The following is a 7,602-nucleotide window of genomic DNA, read 5'->3' on the forward strand; positions in this document are numbered from 1 at the left end:
ATTTATAAAAAAAAAATACGAATATTAAAAAAAATAAATATTTTTTGCAGTTTCATGACTTTAAATGCAAAAAAAATGACTTTCTACATATAATCCTTCGTAACTGTTTCTGACGTCGTGGAATCAAGTTCGTATATTTTTTTTTCGCAATTTACATAAAAAAATGAATATTTTGAAAAAAAAAATTTCAAAAAAGTTAATTTTTCGGTATTTTACAGCCTAAAATGTATTCTATTAAAAAAAAGGGTAATTATACACTTTCGCGGTCACCTGGTTTTTTGGTTAGGTTAGGTTAGGTTAGGTTAGGTTAGGTTAGGTTAGGTTGGCTCTAGAAAATCGAAAAATGGATGGATTTTAATGATCTTGGTCTCAAAATGTTCCATTTTACGGCGGATTTATAAAAAAAAATACGAAAATTAAAAAAAATAAATATTTTTTGCAGTTTCATGACTTTAAATGCAAAAAAAATGACTTTCTACATATAATCCTTCGTAACTGTTTCTGACGTCGTGGAATCAAGTTCGTATATTTTTTTTTCGCAATTTACATAAAAAAATGAATATTTTGAAAAAAAAAATTTCAAAAAAGTTAATTTTTCGGTATTTTACAGCCTAAAATGTATTCTATTAAAAAAAAGGGTAATTATACACTTTCGCGGTCACCTGGTTTTTTGGTTAGGTTAGGTTAGGTTAGGTTAGGTTAGGTTGGCTCTAGAAAATCGAAAAATGGATGGATTTTAATGATCTTGGTCTCAAAATGTTCCATTTTACGGCGGATTTATAAAAAAAAAATACGAAAATTAAAAAAAATAAATATTTTTTACAGTTTCATGACTTTAAATGCAAAAAAAATGACTTTCTACATATAATCCTTCGTAACTGTTTCTGACGTCGTGGAATCAAGTTCGTATATTTTTTTTTCGCAATTTACATAAAAAAATGAATATTTTGAAAAAAAACAAATTTCAAAAAAGTTAATTTTTCGGTATTTTACAGCCTAAAATGTATTCTATTAAAAAAAAGGGTAATTATACACTTTCGCGGTCACCTGGTTTTTTGGTTAGGTTAGGTTAGGTTAGGTTAGGTTAGGTTAGGTTAGGTTGGCTCTAGAAAATCGAAAAATGAATGGATTTTAATGATCTTGGTCTCAAAATGTTCCATTTTACGGCGGATTTATAAAAAAAAAATACGAAAATTAGAAAAAATAAATATTTTTTGCAGTTTCATGACTTTAAATGCAAAAAAAATGACTTTCTACATATAATCCTTCGTAACTGTTTCTGACGTCGTGGAATCAAGTTCGTATATTTTTTTTCGCAATTTACATAAAAAAATGAATATTTTGAAAAAAAAATTCCAAAAAAGTTAATTTTTCGGTATTTTACAGCCTAAAATGTATTCTATTAAAAAAAAGGGTAATTATACACTTTCGCGGTCACCTGGTTTTTTGGTTAGGTTAGGTTAGGTTAGGTTAGGTTAGGTTGGCTCTAGAAAATCGAAAAATGGATGGATTTTAATGATCTTGGTCTCAAAATGTTCCATTTTACGGCGGATTTATAAAAAAAATACGAAAATTAAAAAAAATAAATATTTTTTACAGTTTCATGACTTTAAATGCAAAAAAAATGACTTTCTATATATAATCCTTCGTAACTGTTTCTGACGTCGTGGAATCAAGTTCGTATATTTTTTTTCGCAATTTACATAAAAAAATGAATATTTTGAAAAAAAAATTTCAAAAAAGTTAATTTTTCGGTATTTTACAGCCTAAAATGTATTCTATTAAAAAAAAAGGGTAATTATACACTTTCGCGGTCACCTGGTTTTTTGGTTAGGTTAGGTTAGGTTAGGTTGGCTCTAGAAAATCGAAAAATGGATGGATTTTAATGATCTTGGTCTCAAAATGTTCCATTTTACGGCGGATTTATAAAAAAAATACGAAAATTAAAAAAAATAAATATTTTTTACAGTTTCATGACTTTAAATGCAAAAAAAATGACTTTCTACATATAATCCTTCGTAACTGTTTCTGACGTCGTGGAATCAAGTTCGTATATTTTTTTTCGCAATTTACATAAAAAAATGAATATTTTGAAAAAAAAATTTCAAAAAAGTTAATTTTTCGGTATTTTACAGCCTAAAATGTATTCTATTAAAAAAAAGGGTAATTATACACTTTCGCGGTCACCTGGTTTTTTGGTTAGGTTAGGTTAGGTTAGGTTAGGTTAGGTTGGCTCTAGAAAATCGAAAAATGGATGGATTTTAATGATCTTGGTCTCAAAATGTTCCATTTTACGGCGGATTTATAAAAAAAATACGAAAATTAAAAAAAATAAATATTTTTTACAGTTTCATGACTTTAAATGCAAAAAAAATGACTTTCTATATATAATCCTTCGTAACTGTTTCTGACGTCGTGGAATCAAGTTCGTATATTTTTTTTTCGCAATTTACATAAAAAAATGAATATTTTGAAAAAAAAAATTTCAAAAAAGTTAATTTTTCGGTATTTTACAGCCTAAAATGTATTCTATTAAAAAAAAGGGTAATTATACACTTTCGCGGTCACCCGGTTTTTTGGTTAGGTTAGGTTAGGTTAGGTTAGGTTAGGTTAGGTTAGGTTGGCTCTAGAAAATCGAAAAATGGATGGATTTTAATGATCTTGGTCTCAAAATGTTCCATTTTACGGCGGATTTATAAAAAAAATACGAAAATTAAAAAAAATAAATATTTTTTACAGTTTCATGACTTTAAATGCAAAAAAAATGACTTTCTATATATAATCCTTCGTAACTGTTTCTGACGTCGTGGAATCAAGTTCGTATATTTTTTTTCGCAATTTACATAAAAAAATGAATATTTTGAAAAAAAAATTTCAAAAAAGTTAATTTTTCGGTATTTTACAGCCTAAAATGTATTCTATTAAAAAAAAGGGTAATTATACACTTTCGCGGTCACCTGGTTTTTTGGTTAGGTTAGGTTAGGTTAGGTTGGCTCTAGAAAATCGAAAAATGAATGGATTTTAATGATCTTGGTCTCAAAATGTTCCATTTTACGGCGGATTTATAAAAAAAAAATACGAAAATTAGAAAAAATAAATATTTTTTGCAGTTTCATGACTTTAAATGCAAAAAAAATGACTTTCTACATATAATCCTTCGTAACTGTTTCTGACGTCGTGGAATCAAGTTCGTATATTTTTTTTCGCAATTTACATAAAAAAATGAATATTTTGAAAAAAAAATTTCAAAAAAGTTAATTTTTCGGTATTTTACAGCCTAAAATGTATTCTATTAAAAAAAAGGGTAATTATACACTTTCGCGGTCACCTGGTTTTTTGGTTAGGTTAGGTTAGGTTAGGTTAGGTTAGGTTGGCTCTAGAAAATCGAAAAATGAATGGATTTTAATGATCTTGGTCTCAAAATGTTCCATTTTACGGCGGATTTATAAAAAAAAAATACGAAAATTAGAAAAAATAATTTTTTTTTGCAGTTTCATGACTTTAAATGCAAACTATTAACATTGAAGAATATAGTACGAAACTATTCACGAAAATTGATTGTTTTTCATCGATATCATTTTAAGCTATAAAAACTGAAAAAATCATTCTTTTTGGATTTTTTTTTATTTGTTTATTAATTTATGTAGAATACAAAAAAAAATATAAGAACTTTATCTGATAATGAGTTATTTTTTTGAAAGATTATTTTGCAAACCCGTTTTTTTTACGATTTAAAACAGTAAAACTGTGAGAAATTTTCATTCCAGCTATGTTTACTAATTTTTTTTATAAATCCGCCGTAAAATGGAACATTTTGAGACCAAGATCATTAAAATCCATCCATTTTTCGATTTTCTAGAGCCAAAAAACCAGGTGACCGTGAAAGTGTATAATTACCCTTATCCCTTTATCTGTGTCCATATCAGTTCAATCTGGTTCAGTTCGCAATGATATGGTGAAGATTTATAACTCGATAATTGTCTGGAGTTCTTTCGTCTCACGCACTTGAAGAAAATATAGGTTTCGTCGTCTACATAGTAGGATCTGCACGTTGCATCCTCCAGGTGTCCATTGAGGCACGAATAACAATTGTTTTTAGCTACTTAGGTTGGCACATTATTGGTTTCCAGGAATGCATGTCTCAAACCCTGTACATTGTTCCAATATAAGGATTCATCCACATCAACTTAGGAACTTTGTCTATTATTTTTTGGTTTCAAACCTTCATATGGAATCTTTGGTTAAATTAATGCATAAAACGTAGCCTATGATACTTTCTTGAAAGCTCGTGTTTCATTTTTGTTTTCTGAGTATCGAAAAATAATCTGCATATTGGTTTTTAATGGAAAAACATTTGTATCCTAGGTTAGATAGGCAAAATCTTCTCATTGGTGTGAAATCAATTCCAAGCTTTCGTTATCAGAAGAAAGCTGTTAAAGACGTTGAAGAGATTGCTCCAGATGAAAAGCGGGCTCATGTTAGCAGGACAAATCGAAAAAAGCAAATACCGTTTCAATTTCTTTGTGAAGTTTTTGTTAAATGTTCAAAATTAAACAAAACTGGCTTCCATTCATAACATCCTTGGTTTTAATTGCGCATAGAATTGACTATATTCGGCAACGGTAGAAGTTTATTACATTGTCATTACGTTTAGCAAATTAGTCATAGATTTTATTGTATGTATTATGAACACAGTTGTTTTTCTCACATAATTTACCTACCTGATATTATTTCAAATATTAACTGCTAATTACTTAATTTTTAGAAGTTTTGTTTTTAAGAAAACGTATTTATTAGTAACTATTAATTTTATGGTATAGTTGACTCATTCGTGATAACAGAAAGCGATGATGTTTTTTTTTCATTAAGATCTTCCCGGAAAATACTTTTACGATTTCGCTGCTGCGATCTAAAATGAAACAAAATAAAACAAAGAAACAGAACCGGCTCCATTAGTAAGTGAATTCTAGATGGAAAATACCTACCCATATATAAATCAAAGGAAGATACACAAGAAACTTTCTTTGATTTTCATTTTTACCACCGATATCTTTAATATCTTCAACAGAATACATTTAGACGTGGATTAACATCCGTTCTTCTTTTGGCATGCTAAACAAACAAACCGAAAAATCTCAAACTTTGACTAATCACTCCAATAAGACACTCACGAGTCCAATTTTTATGTTCTTCAGTTTTCACTGCCACCTTCCCAAAAAGGCCATCTTCTTACAGATTTATTTACCTCAGCTGCTATCTCTGGTCCCTTGAGTCGTCAATTACATTCCCTGAACAACACAACACGTTTATCTTCAAGGGTTGTGGTGTTTCGGTGCCGCCTTGAAGGTTTTCCTTCGGTGAAGTACCTGATGGACGCATATTTGATCACGTTGTAGTCCCCGGAACGTCAAGGTATTTTTAATTCGGCAGATCTTTTGCCTAAACTATGAAGATTTGCGATACATGTACGATAATTCCTTGGTTTTACCCATTTTAAAACTTACCAAGTTTGAAATCACAGCACTTTAGTGGACTAAACTACAATCATAAACGTCAAAAGAATAATTTTGGTGTCAAATATTTCAATTGAGGGGCTTGAAGGAAAAGGGGAACAAGCCACAATTCACAAAATCTTAATCTTAAAGTTAGTCGTAGAGGTAACAAGTCCTAGACTTAGACGCAGCTTAAAAGATTCGTTCTAGCGTCTAGCCATTTGTGTTTTATTGGTTAAGAAGGAGAAAATCCACATTTGATTTGAAATAGTATCGACAAATTTAACAAGTGTTAACCTTAAAGCGCTCCAAAGCAGCGATAGTTCCGCTAGTTCTTCGGATCAGGGGATAGAGTAAACCAGAGATTCCCAAGGGGTCAATATCGGTTTCCAAGGGGTCGACATAAACGAAAACAGTTTTTGGGGCTGCAACTCACCAATATTGAAAATGTGGAAGCGAAGAAATACCAATATTTTTAAATATATTAATAATACTGCCCCTCAAACACAAGAAATAATAATTTTTACCGACAACTATCGGAGACAGAACTAAAACTGGACGGTAATGTGTTTGTGGGTACAGATGGTAGCGAAAAAACATTTAAACTCATTGATTTATTGTGCCGGGACATACACTCTTACCATATGATAGGGATTTTCCTGCTATTGAGAAGCACAAAAAATATCTGTATGTATGCTTACCAAAAGAGTGGAAGCGCTGTTAGAGAAGCACAAATAAAAAATCCGTTCGAAGTAATACCAATGATACATGCAGATTTTTGTTGCTTTGGAGATATAAAAAAAATATGTAAGCGAAAAAATATAACAGACACAAAAAAAAATGTGAAATTCAGCAAAGTTCGGTGCTTTCGATTTGATGTAGAGCGTCCTAATACTTTATTCATAAAAGATTACCTGAATGAACCTTTCAAGTCAGTAAATTTAGGAAAATGAGGTGTTCAAATGGCAAGTTGTCCAACATTTTCGAAACTTCCGCTTAAATATTCAGCCTTTGTTGAAAAAAATCCAAATAAACTGAAAGATCCCGAGGAATTCTTGTCTTTTGTCCTTAATTAGGTGTAGAAGATGTTCAATTAGAGGCCACAAGATAATATAGAACAACTATACAAAGATAAGTTTTCTTTTAGTTTAATTTTGTGTTAAGAGAATAATTATTTACGATACTTTATAACTATTAGTTACAAAAGGCAATAAGCCACAAACCTTGAAGAGCCTTCGACTGGCAAATCTTCAAATTCGTCACTGGTTATTTAATTATGATGTATCATGGAAATAAACAAATTTAAATATTATATACCATTTCCTAATATTTTATAGTCAATTTTAATAAATCAAACGTTGTTTAGAAGATTGATTTAGGTCTCGACGGGGGTCTACACTACTGTTACTTATCAAAATTTTCAAATTCCATTTCATATTTAGAGTTTTTGGATTTAAAAGAAAACCTTGATCAATTTTAAAGCGTATTTGACAGATTTGTTCAAATAATTCAATGATCTCAACTTACAATTACAAGGGGACAGCCTCATTTTACCAAAAACAAAGAGTGTGATCATTCTCGAGGACTCAAAATAAAGTTTTCTATGAGTTTTTACAATGCCAAAGATCAAATCAAAGATCGAAACGTTGGCATCTTAAAAAAGAGTGTAATTTCAACTTTTCTTGGTTAATTGAAATTTATGAAGGAAAATATTGGTCGGCCCGAATTTTCAGTTTTCAAATTTGTAGCAAGTAGAATGAAGAAGATGTTCAGACATACGTTAAACATTCGATTGCCCTGCATGATGGTTTAAAATCAGATTTGAAGATATGCTGTCGATGGAAATACCACCATTGATCATAAATCCTTTTGATGAACCGCCATCATGCTATCAAGCAATCAATTTTAACCTTTGTTTTTATCGAAAACTGTTAAATCGTCTTTGAAACTCAGCCACAACCGAAGTTTCCATGGATAGATCTTTTGCGTTGGATGGGTTAAGGTTATATGTTTCAGAGGATCCAGAGATCGTTCAGGATGACTAACTCAAAGGCAAGGTAGACCACGGTGCAGGTAGGAACAGGTCTTCTTTATATTTGCTTTATAAAGG

This window comes from Diorhabda carinulata, chromosome 2, assembly GCF_026250575.1.
Source record: "Diorhabda carinulata isolate Delta chromosome 2, icDioCari1.1, whole genome shotgun sequence".
Taxonomy (NCBI): domain Eukaryota; kingdom Metazoa; phylum Arthropoda; class Insecta; order Coleoptera; family Chrysomelidae; genus Diorhabda; species Diorhabda carinulata.